The sequence below is a fragment of the Eleutherodactylus coqui genome, chromosome 2 (assembly GCF_035609145.1).
Source record: "Eleutherodactylus coqui strain aEleCoq1 chromosome 2, aEleCoq1.hap1, whole genome shotgun sequence".
NCBI classification, from domain to species: Eukaryota; Metazoa; Chordata; class Amphibia; order Anura; family Eleutherodactylidae; genus Eleutherodactylus; species Eleutherodactylus coqui.
In genome coordinates, this window is record NC_089838.1 from 16,501,538 (window position 1) to 16,520,421 (window position 18,884).

Sequence of the window (18,884 nt, forward strand, 5' to 3'; positions counted from 1 at the left end):
CTGCTCAGCCCGCAGGAAAATACAAGTGACAGTATATCTCAGTCTAGGACTTCAAGGAGAATCCCTAATAAATGTACCTGAATAGGACACGAATGGATAAAATGAGTGTCCAATAGCCGGGGCCTTTAATTTGTAATTGTGTGAACAGAGGTTCCAAGTGCTGAGCAGTGTAAAAACGTGTTGGTGCTGTAGTCCTTAAAGGGGTTGTCCCGCGAAAGCAAGTGGGGGTATACACTTCTGTATGGCCATATGAATGCACTTTGTAATGTACATTGTGCATTAATTATGAGCCATACAGAAGTTTTTCACTTACCTGTTCCGTTGCTGGCGTCCTCGTCTCCATGGTGCCGTCTAATTTTCAGCATCTAATCGCCGGATTAGACGCGCTTGCGCAGTCCGGTCTTCTTTTCTGAATGGGGCCGCTCGTGCCGGAGAGCGGCTCCTCTTAGCTCCGCCCCGTCACGTGCCGATTCCAGCCAATCAGGAGGCTGGAATCGGCAATGGACTGCACAGAAGACCTGCGGTCCACCGAGGGTGAAGATCCCGGCGGCCATCTTCACCAGGTAAGTAAGAAGTCACCGGAGCGCGGGGATTCAGGTAAGCACTATCCGGTTTTCTTTTTTAACCCCTGCATCGGGTTTGTCTCGCGCCGAACGGGGGGGCTATTGAAAAAAAACAAAAAACGTTTCGGCGCGGGACAACCCCTTTAAGCTATGAGAATCATTTTGGTCACTTGATTGCAAACTCATACATTTCATAAGATTTCTTTAAAGGGGTAGTGCCAAGATGCACATCTCCTTTGAGAATGCAGGACTCAAGGCAATCAGCTGATTGCAAAATACTAGGACTGCAGAAGATTCACCAGGACAGGAGCAATTTTTTCTTGAGTGGCTCTACTTTCTGAGACATAGAGGGGAAATGTCTTGAGAGTTACACCCTGATCTATGGCTTGACAAAGATCCTTGCGAGGATTGAAACGTTGCTGCTGCGATCTGCTTTATACGGACCATATTGGATTAAAGTGTCCTTTTAAATCTTTGCCGCGGATGCTGCCTCTTTCTACACTTCTTACTCTATAATTAAAGGAGATGTCCCGCGCCGAAACGGGTTTTTTTTTTTTTAAACCCCCCCCCCCCCCCCGTTCGGCGCGAGACAACCCCGATGCAGGGGTTAAAAAAACCACCCGCACAGCGCTTACCTGAATCCCGGCGGTCCGGCGTCTTCATACTCACCTTCTGAAGATGGCCGCCGGGATCCTCTGCCTCCGTGGACCGCAGCTCTTCTGTGCGGTCCACTGCCGATTCCAGCCTCCTGATTGGCTGGAATCGGCACGTGACGGGGCGGAGCTACACGGAGCCGCTCTCTGGCACGAGCGGCTCCATAGAAGACTGCTGAAGACCCGGACTGCGCAAGCGCGGCTAATTTGGCCATCGGAGGCCAAAAATTAGTCGGCTCCATGGGAACGAGGACGCTAGCAACGGAGCAGGTAAGTAAAAAACTTTTTATAACTTCTGTATGGCTCATAATTAATGCACAATGTATATTACAAAGTGCATTATTATGGCCATACAGAAGTGTATAGACCCACTTGCTGCCTCGGGACATCTCCTTTAAACCAGTCCATATCTTTGTCATGAGCACTAAAATTAAGGGGGCACCTGAAGATTTTCCATTGTGCTGCTACCTTAGTTTTCTCTATACAGTAATAATACCCTCTTTATGCCCCCTCTCTGCTTCTACACAGTTAAAATTTAATCATTGTTCCCCCTTAAAGTAATTATGTCTACTTAGTTTACAACAAATATAGTACTCCCTTTGTGTCCCCAACAAAGTAATAGTGCCTCCTTTGTACCCACATAAGCTAATAGTACCCCCTTTGGACTTCCACTTGGAAATATTGTACCCATAAGGTAAAAGTGTCCTCTTTGTGCCCCTATTGCTTAATAGTGTGAAAAGCTATAGAAAGAAAAAACTGGGGGATAGGTGCAGCTCTCCAAAAAAGATGGTAGAGTAGTAGGAGGCATTATCCAACTTCTCTTTTCTTATGTATATTGAAAAACCAGGATAGCATACACATTTTGGGGAGAACCTCGTCTTCAGTCAAGCTGGGTGGGACATCACTTCTGAGACTAAAGGATATGGGACCCCAAAGTCCTGGGGGTACCAGTGGTGGAGCTGGAGACAGCAGGAGAAGTGGAGGATTATCAACAAATGTATGCTATAAACGTACAGATGGGATACATTTTACCTTCATTCTGATATCACAGCAGAAAGTTATCTTATCTTAACCCATTAAAAAGCTATTATTCTCTTATCTTAACACAACAACACCCATTGTAAAGTAACTGAAAGTATAAATAAACCATACTGATAACTTGGCAGACTGTGATATCACATCATATTAAAGCCCTATTTACACGCAAAGATAATCGCTCAAAATTTGTTCAAAAGATAGGATGATTGACAGTTTGAGCAATCATTTTGCATAAGCTGCTAATGGGCACTAATGCCCATTAGCAGCTTATTACATTCATTTGCATGTAAATGAGCCTCCCTGAGCTATATGCGGAGAACAGCAGGAGGTCTGTTATCTGCATGCAGCCCCTTTATTCTGCTGCGGGACTGTAGCTGAATACAATGTTATCAGCGCTCCCAGAATCACAGCCGGCTATTAGCTCTCCAGCTAAAAATCATCATTCGAATGGAAAGCAAATGATGGTAGCATTTACACGTATTGATTATCGCTCAAAAGACATCGTTTGAGCAAATTTTGAGTGATAATCGCTGCGTGTAAATGGGGCTTTAGAGTCAAGCTAAGGAATAACCCGTACATAGGGCCTTATTGTAACTCCATGTGTTTTTGATTTTATATATAAGGAATCCAACAGCATACTCTAAGTTCGGAGGTATTTTTCTCTACAAGTATGAATTTTGGGGGAGAATATCAATGACATACAGGAATTGAAAGAGCATCTGGGAACTATGTGTGACATCATTGAACCTCTGCCCATGGCTCTTCTTTACATATGGTTAAGAGGGTCAAGTGTGTACCCAATTGTGTTTTATTTTTTTGCACTTTAGGTGGCAGCCATGTTTCTGAAGGCAGCAGCACAATCGCATAGGAGCCTATTACCTGTCTAATACCTGTCTAATGGTAAAGACAAGTATTAGACAACATTTCACATGTGGCCTTAGAGGTGATATGTAATAGACCACTTAAGCAAGCTTTCTGATGTGACACAACAAGAAAAGAGAGAACATAGGACAGCTTAGTGGCCTGAAGAAAATATAATCCAGCTTGCTGTGCGCCGTGAAGGGATTTTAATACTTAGCTGCGAAGTTATGGTTAACAAGAAACTATAACGGTCCCCTTCTGTGAGGTTGTGTGCTGCCGTCATGAGCTGTTACTATCGCCTTCAACCTAAAAAGGTGGTGCTGATTTCTAAAGTTCCGGATGACAATAAAGTTATGAGCATGACCCAGGGAGGTTAGAGTAGCCTCTGCTGCAGCCAGCACCTCATCTATTTAATAACGATAAACTCATATTTATTTTGGATAAATTGGCCACAGCAGCGATTTTATTAACATACTTAACATGAAAAACTATCCTGCAATAAAACACAAAATAACGAGGGGGAGTCCTTGGAGCCACAAAATCTGGGTCTTAACATATTCATAATAAAAGAACCTGCCCTCCAACTCTACTGACCGACTTGGGGCCCCACAAGCCACCTCTGGGTGGCTAATACATGTAGATCAAGGCCGGTAGGGATTTACCGTGCCACCGCCTCCATTAGCCAAGTCCCACAGCACCAGACACCAACCACCAAATGTCACAAAGGAGGGAGTATACTAGCTAATTCATGCCCATCAAGCTCCCCTCCAACCAATTGAAAAACTGACTCCAAGGACCCCCCCATCCGCCACAGCCAATACGGCTTACCACCTAAGCCTGCGCAGCCCCCACCAAAAGCATTGCCCTCTGAATTCCTTCTTGTACTGCCAGAGCTCACATGTCTATCCATAAATCATTTAAGTGCACCCCCTCTGCTAACCAAAAATCCCCGACCCCTTTTCCAAATGAACATGGCTTATACTAACTCCCCCCATTCCGCAAAACAAAACCCGAAATATGCCGTTCTACTTCAATCAAGCCCTATTAATACCTTCCATGGAACGAACCATCTGCCAACACTTCCACGAAATGATGTCTGACCATATGATCACCACAGTAGGATAAAGGGTCCGAAGGCGCAAAAAGTAATACTGTATATCTCTCCAAAGCTCTTGAGCTGGGCAGCTCACAAGGTCATTCCCTCCGACATGTAACACTAATGTGTCAGGAGTTCTATCCACCCCTACAAAATGGTTTACTTCTTGCAGTACCTGACACCACCTCATGCCCCTAATCCCCAACTGCCAAATGACTACCACTTCCCTTTGAAAACCTAGCAGCCGTCCATTCAGATGCTGACACAGACGTCTCCTGAGCCGTGCTCCCCTGCCCCCAGTGGTAGGGAGAGAAAAGCTGCCCAGAGGGTCCCCAAAGGGAATCCTCAGTGGCCGAGCCTCTGGTGAACCTTGCTCCTCAATAAGCATCGTGGGCTGCCCCCATCTTTCTCGTTCACCTGATACTCCTGATGGTCCTGGAATGCAACCAAGTGCCCCAAACACAAGAACCTGTAACCAATCAGCTCCATGCACGCTGGCTGCCACCCGGAGCTCAGCCAGCACCACCTCAATCTCCTCCATCACTGTCCCTGGACACCTAAGATCAAAACTGTAAGTTCCTCTTACTCTTCATTCTCTATCCCCAAGATGGTTTTCCCACTCAACAGCCCCCCCTTTTATAACATAATTCACCCCCTTTCCTCACTGCCCAATCACTCTCTTAGTCCACTCCCACTAACTCTCTCCCACCCCTATTATTAACCCTAATCTTTCGTAACTCCACCGGCTACCCAATTCCAGCTGTCATGCGAGGCTTCTGCCTACAGACCCCTCGTTCCAGCCCCATACTAGAGAGCACCAGTCCTTTGCCATACTGGTAGCTATGGTCTATGATGTTCATCTGTACAGACAAAAGCCCATGGCAAAATTACTACAGGCCTGTGACTGACAATATTTCCATACCCATGGGTATGGTGTATGGTACAAGCGAGAAGGCTCTCCAGCTTGAGAGCAAGTGGGCAAGCCTAAGTGTCTACCATTGAGCCCTGAGATAAGACCCAATTCCCTAATGGGATGGTACTCACCACCAGGGGAACCCCCTTACACTGTGACAAACAACCACCAAGCGGACCCATCCGACCACCTGTTTCATTTGAGCCCTAATTCATAATATATCTTACTGTTTCACTTTAGTTGAGTATTGTTATCCGGATAAGAAAGCTTTAGCTTTAAATACTTCAGTAATTCGGGCGCAAAATCGTAAATACATTTTAAAGTTACTAATAAGAACGATCCTATTTTGCATAACTGCCACCAGCATGACCCCCGCCGCTGCATATCACCTGCCACAGCCAAACAAATCTCTCTATAAAATTTCCTACACTCCAGCGGAGAATGTAAATCCAGCTCTCATCTATTCCTGCCCTCGGGGGCTACCATTTTATGCTCCACTAAAATCTCTTTTCCGATGCGTAATAGAAAAACGCTGATTATCGAACCAAGAAAAATAACCCATCTCATGCAAATCAACTTCTCTAAAGTTAACAAATTGAATTTACCAGTTTCTTCCTGTAACAATGGCATTACAGATATTTATTGAATCATCCTAAATGATGTATACAGTAGAGCACAATGTGATTATACAACATAGGAGTCATGGAAAATGACCTCCATATCTGCTCTCCTCAGAAATTACCATTGGGGAGGCAACATGCAAACCATAAAACATCACATATCATATGCCAGTTGGTATGTAGATGTGGTGCTCATAATGTCATTGTCTGCAATTGTTATAAGCCCCATTGTTCCATCATGTCTAGGTGATGCGCTGATACTCATCCCCCAATGTTCTCAAATGCTCATATCACATATCATTATGTAGTAACGAAGTTTTGCCGTAAAATTGGCAATCAGTAGTTTGCTTGAATATACCAATATAGCAACCAACACAAATGACAGCTAGTGCAGAATTGAAAAAGGTAATATGCGCTGCAGAAAGGTTGCAGACATTATTTTTTTACCCAAGAGAAGATACAACAATCTTAGGCCTCGGTCAGACGACCGTTTTTTTCCGCGATTTGCGGATCGCATGACGGATGCGCATCCGCAAATCGCGTGAGCAGGCCGACGATTCGCCGAAAAATCTGCAGCTAGCAGCGTTTTCGGCGAAACGGGCCCAATCAAAGGAGCGCTGTCCGCCCATTGAAATTCAATGGAGCCGGCAATACAGCCGGCTCCATTGAAAGCAATGAGCTGCCAGCGAGCGCGGCATGAATTTTTGGGAAGGGCTTAAAAATATAAGCCCTTCCCTGAAAATCATCCAAAAATGTGTAAAAATATTTTAAAAAATATACTCACCCTGTCCCTGCAGCTGGAGTTCAGCCGCGGCCGGCCGGCAGTTCTCCTGAACTGCTCTGTGTAGTATTCAGCAGGCGGGGATTTTAATGGGCTGACTCTGATTGGTCACAGCCCTCACCAATCAGAGGCAGCTCTCACTCACCCATTCATGAATGGGTGAGTGAGTGCTGCCTCTGATTGGCTGAGCGCAGGGACCAATCAGGGGTAGCTATCAGCTGTCATTCAATAGTTGAGAGCTGCCCCTGATTGGTCCTTAAAATCCCCGCCTGCTGAATACTACACAGAGCAGTTCAGGAGAACTACCGGCCGGCAGCGGCTGAACTCCGGCTGCAGGGACAAGGTGAGTATATATATATATATATATATATTTTTTTTTTTTTTTACACACTTTTGGATGTTTTTCAGGGAAGAGCTTATATTTTTAAGCCCTTCCCGAAAATTCATGCCGCGCTCGCCGGCAGCCCATTGCTTTCAATGGAGCCGGCTGTATTGCCGGCTCCATTGAATTCAATGGGCGAACATCGTTCTTCTCTGCCACAGCTGTTACAGCTGTGGCAGAAGAGAATGATCTTTATAGTTTATGTTCTCAATGGTGTCGGCGCTGCTGCCGCCGGCCCCATTGAGCGCATATATAGAACACAAGGAATCGCAGAACGCAGATAGGCGCGATCTGTGATTCGTTGTGTCCTATAATTTATCGGACATCCGCATAAAAAGCGGACATGTGACCGATCCCATTGTGAAGCAATGGTTCTATATATGCGCAGATCGCATGCGCATCTGCAAATCGCGGCAAAAAACGGTCGTCTGACTGAGGCCTTAGAGGTTACTGTCACTTTAAGTGGTGCACAGGCACAATGGTTACAATCTCCAAAAGTAGTGTACAGCTTGGTAGTTTCCATCACGCTTGAGAAATCTCTCAGGGCTCATTTACATGAATGCATGAATGTCCCATTGAATAAATTCAAAAAGATGCAGTGCATTTATCCACTCCCATTGACTTCAATGTCCTATTTCAGTCTGTAATACGGATCAAAATAAGACATGCTGTGATTTTTTGCACGCACGTGAAAAACCACAGTTCTGAAAACCCCCATGCAAATCAATTGTTCAGCACTGTGTATTATATGTGTAAAAAAATACTCACATAATAGTTAGTTATCTCGCTTGAACGACGAGGGTCTGTAGCGCCGATCTAGAATGACCCCGACCGAGAGCATCGTTCCATTCAGTATTGATGTCGAAGGAGGTACTGTTGCCTATCTGTTGCAGCCACAAACGCCGCGGACGAGCAGGAGGCCTCCGCCATCCAGCAAGGGGTCGTCTCTTGATTTTCCTAGCAATTGCTGTGGTTAGAGCACCGTGGGCCAGGACAGCTTCTGACAATGGACAATACGCTGAAGAATCCAGTCCATGGCCCTGCAGAAGAGTGCGGGAGCCAAGACTCAGCCTTGTTGAACACCAGACGAGGTCTCAAAACTAGCAGAAGTTGAACTGTTGATACGGACTTTGGCGGATGTGCCTTGATGCATGTCTTTTAGTAGGTTTAGAAGGATGTGGAAACGCCAATGCCACGCAAGGCCTTCCAGAAGGCTTCTCTATCGACCAAGTCGAATGCCGTGTTCTTCAGTTGGTGCATATGCCACAATCATGGACATGTGACCGTGACGATGAACAAACCTGGCGTTAAGGAGACGCAGAAAGATCGGATGCCATATTTCCATGGACTGATTTATGGGAGGACGAAGGATCAGTGCCACTCCCTGAGTGTAATATGGTGGCGCCATTAACCTTGCGCTGGTCATGATGCAGTAGATGAGCTTTGGTGATGCCGGCTACAGTGATGTTATATCTAGCCAGTTCGTTGATGAGTGCCACCTGGAAGCACTCCATGTGGCAAAGTAAGGACATTCCATGTGGCAAAGCGGGTGACTGAATGCAGGTCAGTTTTTGGGGTCCTGGGGATCAACCTTCATTCAGAAAGGGCTGTCCCGAATTGGGCTTTTCGCTCTTTCCTTCATGCTTGCACTGTGAGGTGCTGGTTGGCAACGGGAGCTCGGGTTGTCAGGGGCTCTAACTCTGGTGCTTGAAGTGCTAGCCATTGTTTTTTGATCGGGAGTCCCTGGATACTTCATTGCCTTGGGACAAGTGCAGTAATGAGGCCCATTTCACAAGTGTATTGCTACTAGGCCCTTCACTGTTGCATGCTGTTGCTGTTTGCATCGACTAGGAGGTGTATCCGCCTTCAGCAAGCAAGGAACCACTGCTGCCCGGCCTTCATCAGAGCCTCGTTAGCCAGCCATATTCAAGGTTCCTGACAGGCCTTCACGGCTACCGTAGCGGCCACCGTACTTCATCCTGTCAGGCAGCCCCCTACTTGACTGTTGCCCGTTTCCCACGATGAAGACGTGAAGTTGTCTCGCTTAATGTATAGTACAAATACTCCTGTGTGAATGAGGCCTTAGACAGTAGATTAGAACACCTGTACAGTCTCTTTAAGAGGCTTGAAGGGGTTGTCCAAATTGTATTTTTTTCAGTAAAACCCTGTTCCCCATACTGTATAACTAAATGGTATAGTTTCAGCTTCCTGCTATGTCCGGAGCTACTTCTCCAGATCTCCCCTCTGACACAACTTTACAGGTTGTCTCAGTCTGTTTACGGAATGTCACAAGTGCTGCAGCCAATGACAGAGCTACGGGCTCAATCGCTGAGCTCTGTCATTGGCTGCAGTGCCTGTAGTAACCCATAAACCAGACGGGACGGCAGCCTGTCAAACATAGGAGTGAGTATACGCTGGTTAGTTATGTTACAGCATGAGGAACAGGGTTTTACTGAAAAAATACAACTCAGACACCCCTTTTGAGGGTCAGCTCACACACAAGATGGCGGCTGGCTTTTGAACATACCTTCCATGCCACTATGGATTCAGGGGAGCATAGTCCCTATCATAGCTTGTCCCACCTATGTGTTGTTCTCTGAGTGGCATCGCCTACTTCTATATATTGCCTAAGCACCTCTATTTTGAGAATCACCCAGACCAACATCGTCTGTGTGCTTATACACATAGAGGCAAAACCCTTTTAGCGGTTATTGTCACTTTAGGTGGTTCTCAGGCAAAATGATTGCTATCTCTAAAGGAGGTATACAGCTTCGCAGTTTCCGTCACTCTTGGCAGATTTCTTAGGCTAATTTCACATGAGCGAGCGGGATATCGTGCTATTAAAATCACAATTTACCGTGAAAATTGCGATTTTGCGCGATCGCGATTTTAACATTACAAGTCCCATAGACCTCTGCAGAAAAAAAAAAACGCTGCGAATTTCGCAGTGAAAAAAAACTGTAGTGGGTAGGCACCCTTAGACAGCAGTGTATGAGTACACTTAAAAAAGACTTGCACAGTTTCTTTAAAAATCTTAAAAGGGTTGTCCCACTTCTAGCCGTTTTACTGCAAGAAGCAGATAGCTCCATACATTGCGCAGTGGTTGGGGTTGGTACTGCCAGTTGATTCCTATTGAAGTGAATGGGGCTCGGCCTGCTCTACCAACCTCAGCCACTGCACAATGTATGGAGCTGTCTGCTTGCTGCAGAAAAATAGCTAGAAGTGGACCCCTTCAAGGATCATGTCGCACCCCAGATGGCTGATGGTTCTTGCTCATACTTTCTGTGCCACTATGGATCAAAGAGAGGGTTACCATAGCATGCCCCACCTAAGCATTGCTCTCTCAGTGGCACCACCCACTTATAGATATCACATTGCCCAGGCACCTTCAGGGGGTTCTCTGACCACTAAGTCATTACAGGTTTCCAGGATCACCCAGACCAACCTCAGCAGTGTACATGTAGCATATAGGCTGTTTTCATACCCAAGATTTGTGCGTTGAAAGATGCGCCAATCTCACACGAATATGAGCGCCATTCTTTTGAATAGGGTCATACACATGAGTGATGTGATACAATGCGGGGAAAAAAAGAGTTTACACAGTCCATCACAGAATTACTACTGTATATACCGGCGTATAAGACGACCCCCCAACTTTCACCTTATACGCCGGTAATACAGTGTCAAAAAAAAAAAAATCAGTACTCACCTCCCCCGGTGGTCTGTCGCGCTCCGGCAGGCTATCGCTCCCATCTGGTCCCGGCAGAACATTGCTTTCTGAATGCGGGGCTTGAAATCCCCGCCTCCAGAAAGCTAATACACACGCCGTCAGCCAGTTACAGCCATTCAATGACATCATTGAATGGCTGTGATTGGCTAAAACACACGTGCGCCTTCAGCCAATCACAGCCATTCAATGATGTCATTGAATGGCTGTAACTGGCTGACGGCGTGTGTATTAGCTTTCTGGAGGCGGGGATTTCAAGCCCCGCATTCAGAAAGCAATGTTCTGCCGGGACCAGATGGGAGCGATAGCCTGCCGGAGCGCGACAGACCGTCGGGGGAGGTGAGTACTGATTTTTTTTTTTGACACTTTTTTTTTGTATTACCGGCGTATAAGACGACCCCCGACTTCAGAGCAGATTTTTCAGGGTTCAAAAGTCGTCTTATACGCCGGTATATACGGTACCTCTTGCAGACACCACGTTAGCTTGTGAATGCAGCACACAATTCAGCTTGACAGTAATTCTCTATCTACAGCACTTGACTCCTGGTACCTCTTGCTTCCTTCCCTATTTGTAGGAAGAGGGTATTTACAGATGCAGATCCCGTATCAGTCCCACTGGTGCAGTGACCTGCAGGCACATTCTCGTTTCCTCCACTTACGACGCACTCTTTCTGAGCCTGAGACTCTCCAAGTATTATCCAAGCTTTGGCGCTACCAGTCCTAATCTGAAGCCGATCTTGTTGGGATAGAACATTGCTCCAGGATGCCACCACTGACTCCCTTGTAACAGCCTCTCTGGCTTCCAGCTCCTCCTGGCTCACTTTCGCACATACATTGTCCTTACAAGGTGGCTCTACTCCTCCGAAGTCCCTCTTTTCATCTCTTCAACAACCCACTTAAGTACTTCTTGGCTCAGAACTTGGCCCAATCTCACAGCAGGTCTCACTGTCTCTCATGTACTCCCCATATGGTTTTATGGATGTACCTGAGCTCCATGTACAGATGCTGAGGCACAATGTTTCTAATGCCATAACAGCCAACTCTCAAGGCTGCAGAGGGCACCATGCAATGGCCCCTTCTGGCCCGATGGCATCTTTTCACTGCCGCACTGCCAGACTCAGTCATTGTCTTGGGTGCTAGTCTGCAGGAGAAGGAGTCCAGCATCAATGCGAGTCCACTCAGGGCTCAATACTGATGTAGAGAGTGGTGTAATAATATTAAGTGTGGCACCATAGCATTGCTGCATAGACAGGGACCAATAGGAGAGCATATTAAAAGGAGGAAGGGGGAATTTGGTTGCAGTGCGGCAGTGACCACAAAGAGTGCCAGAGTCATAGGATTTATCACTGTTAGACAAGGAGTGATGATGGGAACCATTGCTTGTACAGTGGGAGCTATGAGTGCACCAGCTCAGATTCAGCATGAACAGGGTTCAGAAAGACTAGCTGCCTAGAGGCCTATTGAAGGGCTTCTTCCCATAAGCTAATACAATGAGTGGGTTGGTGGTCTAAGTGCCGTACACTACAGTACTCCTCCTCCTGTGTATCAGAGTAATATATTTAAAGGGGTTGTTCCACCAAAGGAAAGTATCACCTACCGAAAAGGATAGGTGAGCAGTATCGGATCGGTGGTGATCTGACTGCTGGTACCTCCACCACTCAGCCGGACAGAATAGAAGGAGGTGGAGCAAGCGAAATTTGAAAAAGAGCGTGTTAGGACTATGTTCATCGTAGGGGTATATGGACTAGATCCTTTAAGTAAAGAGGAGTCATTTTTTAATGTCAGGTGCAGCCAACCCCAATCACCGTCACATCTTCCTGGTGGATGTAGAGATAACAAATACCAGAAAGATTTGAAAATTGGGTGTGAAGTGTGACCTGGGATCATATAGGATTACACAAAGCAAATTTTTCCAAACTTCTCAGTTTATTGTAAAAACAGTATATATTGGACATGCCATCAGCTTGCAACACCCTGCCTATGTCTGCCCCCAGTAAATACTGAGGAAGACGTTGGATAGCCTTGAAACGTGTATATATGCTAGTTCTATAACAAACGGAGGAGTTTGGCAAAATATTCTTTGTGTAATCATATATGTTCCCAGGTCATGCCTAGCACCAATCAGGAGAATGGGAGTCCCGAGTGTCCCTGAATGCATGGAGCGATGGCCACGTGCGCTTCCCTACATAAATGTGGCAGCATCCTTTTACTGTGTGTTCATATAGTGATAATGCGCATCTATTAACCCTTTCCAATCCACTGTCTGACGTCTAAAGACATTCTGATTGAAGGCTGTACAGCTCCGATGTCGGAAGACGTCTGGCAGGGTATTCTTACTGTATATTATTGGCCGCTCTGTTGTCAGGGGGCCTCCCCAGCGTGTCCTATACCGCAGTACTGGCTCTAGCCAGCAGATGGCAGAAAGAGAAAGCCCCCTAGGCAACCCTGGATCCAAAATTGGATTGCAAAGGGTTAACATATAGCCGATTTTGTGTTGTGGATTTTTGGTTATATGGTGTTTCTTGTATGCTTCTCATGTTCTCATAGCCTGGACCCATCTCATAGCATTTATGCCTTGCTGGAATTGTATGAGATCACAATACTTTAATTATAGTAGATGAGAACAATTTAGTGCCGTAAGTACATTAATGCTGTCAGATGTCACAAAAACAGCACAGTAGAAGGAAACCGCCAGTCACCGATATAATCTGCAACGCCGATTCTCACAAGTGAAAAATGACATTACGGCTAGAACGGCATTCATTAAGAACATGTGAAGGCTGATTTAGTTCTATTTGTGATGCTATGCACTGAGCGATTTGTTTAACATGCCTGACTGCATTCTTTGTCCTGCGCTGCCCATATCATTCATTCTTTACTAAACGGTGCGTTTGAGACGGAACAATTGTTAAAAAAAATCATTCAAATGAATGAAAGCGAACGATAATCGTTCGGTCTAGACAACGCTCGTTCAGGGGTTCTTATACACGTACACAGCGAATGGGAAAGACTGAACGATTCGCAATGATTCTCGTTTGAACAAGCCAACGATATAACTACCTGTCCAAAGAGGCTACAGGAGAGCTAACGAGCTAGTGGTGACGTCATTCGCTTGTTTAAACAGGAATCGGCTCGTCTGAAAGCACCCTACTATAGAGTCCAACATGCAGTGTATGTTGCAATCCTATCGATAGGTGATGTATCGATGCTTCTGCAAAATGACAAACACAAACTGATACATGTGTAGAAATATAGATGTAGCAGAGCTGAAAATGTAAATCTTTATGTGCAGTAACAAGAGATGAGCAATTACTCGATCGAGCATCGCTTTTTTCGAGTAACTGCCTACTCGGACGAAAAGATTCGGGGGGCGGCGTGGTGGAGCGGGGGGTAGCAGTGGGGAACAGGGGGGAGCTCTCTCTCTCTCCCCCCCCACTCCCCTCTGCAACCCCCCGATCACCCCCGTCGCCCCCCGAATCTTTTCGCCCGATTAGGCAGTTACTCGAAAAAAGCGATGCTCGATCGAGTAATTGCCCTAAACGAGTACGTTCGCTCATCGCTAGCAGTAACCCTTTTTGGCTGCATGGCTAGTGTATGTGAGAATATAGGTTTACCTTCTGTCCTATGGAAAACCCTAGATAACAGATTGTGATAACTCTACATATCTACCAGTCTACTGGTGTAGATAATTTAACCATGATTGTCTTATCTTAGTGCAACAACATACATTGTAAAGCAACTAAAAGGACAAATGAACTGTGACACAAAGTTATGATGCTTTGACTCATGCTAAACTTGGCTACATTGTTATCTCTCTCTCTCTCTCTCTCTCTCTCATATTCATCATCCATCTTCATATCTAATCTCCCAATCTTTGTATCTGATTTCTCTGTCCTCTATCTACCTTTCATAGACAAGCAGCCATGCTGTAGTCAAATTAGCTCATGAGATTTAGTCATTATCCCCAAAACATCATTTTAGGTGTAACTTTAGGAGAAATCAGTCAATGTGACAAGAGGCTAGCGTGAATCTACAGCTCCCTGGACTGGTTCACACCTAAACCATAGTTGCCAGCATTTAAGATTCTCATCTAGGGACAATTTGCTGATCAGTCAGTGCATTTCAACCTCCCATAGACTATTCTCACATTTACCTTATATTAACTTAAATTCAAGTGCACTTCATGCATTTTACTTGGCTCAATGCCTGCTGTTGCAATGTGACTTTACATAGGACTGCAGGTAAACCTACTACATTATAGTACCTTGACTCAATCCATAAAAATGCACAGACAGTCCCATCCTATTCCGCTCCCTACATCTATACAATATGTTGCTTAGCTTTTGGTGCGTTATCCTTTTACACTACTTTGTTTATATTAGTTTTTCTAACATCTGACCAGTTTACTAATAGAGGCAAACCTTAAGCTGCATTATAGTCACATCATTAAGGTGATTTCCATACATTAAATGCCTATAGGAGCAGCAGTAAGCTGATTAATCAGTATATACTAGAGCTTCCATTCCCTAGAAATGACTATCTAGAAGATTATGCTCCCTAATTAGATGCATATATGTGTAGAAAAAGATATACTGTGTTACCTGTAGTATTCACATCCCTGAATCCTTGGACCACAGCAAGGAGTAGTTTGTCTTCAGATGTCCAACAGGCAGAGAATCCACCACCAGCCGGATACATGTGTAGATGCTTAGAGGAAGAGAGCATAATTGAGGGGAGGGAGGTGGACTGACTCTGAATGCTGCCTGCATGCTGTTAAACCATGCCAAGGGTTGTATCCTCTAGGGAACACATTTAAATACTTATTTCCATTGTCACCCCTCTGCATTTGCTGTGGATGACAGGTGTGAAGATGATAGAATAGGCAATGAGGTCCTGGAGGGAAGGTGCACAATAGGCTGAGCACAGTAAGGTGTAGCTTAGGGTTCCTTAGTCAGCTCAGCTCATTCTTACGGAGAATTCTGCTTCCCTCTCAGCAGTCACAAGGTATTGGAGTCCTGGAAGGGATTGGATAAGGAGTGACAAGAAAACTTCACTTCTGAGTGCAACATCTCCACTGAGAGAGTGCAAAATAGTAGAGATAGGAGGCAAAGAGGGGAAAGGTTCACATTTCCATCAGCTACCTTGTTAAAACCTCATGTCATAATCTACATCCTTGGGTTACTTTATATTATGCAAATCCTGGTTACTTGTATAAAGTCTTCAGTTGTATTGGTAATTATGTAGCTTTTAAGAGCTCAAATCACCTGAAATCTGATACAGATCATGTTTATACCAAACACTAAACATGATACTGATATATAAAACTAAACATTCCACTCCACTATAGGAACTCAGCTAAGCTGTAAGGGTTTAAGAAGAAGCTTTCTGACTATTTCCAACAACCAAAAAAATTGTGAATGCAGCTCTGGATTGTATTACAGGATGTAACTCAGGATCAGTACATGATAAGTAATATATGTACACAGTGACTCCACCAGCAGAATGAGTGCAGCTCTGGAGTATAATACAAGATGTAACCCAGGGTCAGTACAGGATGAGTAATGTATGTACACAGTGACCCCACCAGCAGAATAGTGAGTGCAGCTCTGGAGTATAATATAGGATGTAACTAAGGAGCAGTACAGGATAAGTAATGTATGTACACAGTGACCCCACCAGCAGAATAGTGAGTACAGCTCTGGAGTATAATACAGGATGTAACTCAGGATCAGTACAGGATAAGTAATATATGTACACAGTGACCCCACCAGCAGAATAGTGAGTGCAGCTCTGGAGTAAAATACAGGATGTAACTTAGGATCAGTACAGGATAAGTAATATTAATCTTTATTTGTATAGCTCCAACACATTCCGCAGCGCTTACAAAGACAGGGGGAATACAGAAAGACAAAAGTACAAAAATTACATAGTAATCAGTTGACGGATACAATAGGGGTGAGAGTCCTGCTCCAACGAGCTTACATACTACGAATAGTGGGGTGATACAGAAGGTAAAGGGGCTGGAGATGTGCGCGGTATGGCGGGGTGGAGAGTGAGGAATGCTATACACATAGACAATGGCCAGACATTTAGCCGTGTGACAGCAGAATTGGTATGACTGCAAGGGCAGTTGATGGTGGCTGGCAAGGATGGTAGTCAATAGGTCAGGGAGCATGTTATCAGGCGGCGTACAGAGGGGTTGTTTAGGGAATGCAGTATGCCTCCCTGAAGAGCACGCCTGAAGTTCTGCGAGTCCTGGATTGCTCACGTAGCCTTTGGTAGTGCGTTCCAGAGGACCGGTGCTGCTCTGGAGAAGTCTTGGAGGAGAGAATGAGAAGTTCGAAATAAAGGGGCGCACAGTCTAGTTTTGTTAGCAGAGTGGAGAGCCCAGGCTAGGTGAAGGATTGAGATGAGAGAGGCAATATAGGGGGACACTGCACTGTGGAGGGCTTTGTGGATGAAGGTAGCGAGTTTAAATTGAATTCTGTATTTAACAGGCAGCCAGTGCAGTGATCGGCACAGGGCAGAGGCATCCGAGTAGCGGCTGGACAGGAAGATGAGCCTGGCTGCCGCATTCAGGATGGATTGGAGAGGGTAGAGTCTGGTGCAGGGGAGGCCGATCAGCAACAAGTTGCAATACTTGAGGTGGAAGTGGATGAGGGCAACAATTAGCGTTTTTAGCGTGTCTACAGTGAGAAAAGTAATGTAGGTACACAGTGACTCCAACAGCAGAATAGTGAGTGCAGCTCTGCAGTATAATACAGGATGTAACTCAGGAGCAGTACAGGATAAGTAATGTATGTACACAGTGACTCCACCAGCAGAATAGTGAGTGCAGCTCTGCAGTATAATACAGAATGTAACTCAGGAGCAGTACAGGATAAGTAATGTATGTACACAGTGACTCCACCAGCAGAATAGTGAGTGCAGCTCTGCAGTATAATACAGGATGTAACTCAGGAGCAGTACAACATAAGTAATGTATGTACACAGTGACTCCACCAGCAGAATAGTGAGTGCAGCTCTGCAGTATAATACAGGATGTAACTCAGGAGCAGTACAAGATAAGTAATGTATGTACACAGTGACTGTACCAACACAATAGTGAGGCCAGTTCAGCAGTATAATACAGTAATGTGACTAAGGATGAGCAAAATAAGTAATGTAATGTATATACACAGTGACTACACCAGCAGAATAGTGAGTGCAGCTCTGAAGTAGGGTGTGTGTTTGAGAGCTCTGCAAGATCCAGATTTTCGTTACCAGTGAGAGGAAAACATACCCAGCAAAGGCTACAGGTGCTGGGCTTGCTCCAGTCATGGAGTCCTGGACCTCCTCCCTCCGGCTTCGGTCGGGGGGATGGAGGACTGCACCCCAGGAGGGATGAAGATCTGGTTGGGGTGGCAGCAATGTCACCCTGACTTCCCTGGAGGAGCCTAAGATGACACGCAGCCAGAGGAAGAAAGTGGAGGAACATGCAGCAAAACAACATATGCAGGCAAGCTGGGCTGATCACAAGGAGGGCGAGTTGGCTGGTCCCCCCCTACCTTTCCTACAGCCAAGGTGAAAATTGATTGGCGGGAAAGTTTTGCGTGTTCTTTAGTAGTGAAGTAAGAAAAAGCCTGTGTGCCATCTTGGGCCTCCATCTTGTCCTCCATATGTTCTGTAAATAAATTGTAATTTAGGCAGTTCTACCTTGTCTTGCAACACTATACAATTTTTCCTCAGGGAATAACGCATCCTAGATACACAGGAGCGAAGCCTGAAGTCTTCTTTTCTCTGCATTTCTTGTGGGTGACACATAACAAGATACATTGGCCAGTCATAACCCAAACATTAACCCATTCAGTGCTGCAGAGATGCAATACACATACCAAATGCACACTACAATTAAGACACTAACAGCACAATGGCACGAGACAGACATGTAACATTATGGAGGGGCCCCACTAGTTCTGGGCCACTACACACTCACTCTCTTACACCCCCTCACGTACACATTCACTTACTCTCTTCCACCCCCTTACTTACACACTAACTTATAGCCACTTACACACACAGTGTCTGAAATGACCCATTTTCCCCAATATTTTAAAAGGAAATGCACTAGGAAATAACCAACATGTTCAATATTTGTTGCCCTTCTACCTTAAAGGGGTTGTCCGGCTGTGACAAGTGTATGAATGCCCTTCTGTATGGCCATTACAAAGCACTTTCTAATATACTGTGTGCTTTGTAAATGAGCCATAC

General features: G+C 45.4%; 1 protein-coding gene across 1 annotated transcript in view; it reads right to left on the minus strand.

Moving 5' to 3' along the window:
* The window catches only part of LOC136610205 (neuropeptide Y receptor type 2-like), a 53,435-nt gene extending 38,018 nt beyond the window's left edge, over positions 1–15,417 (minus strand). Inside the window, exon 1 of the mRNA XM_066589446.1 lies at positions 15,236–15,417. The gene's annotated coding sequence lies outside the window, so the exon portion shown is untranslated. The remainder of the gene's footprint in view (positions 1–15,235) is intronic.
* Between the last annotated feature and the right edge of the window lie 3,467 nt (positions 15,418–18,884).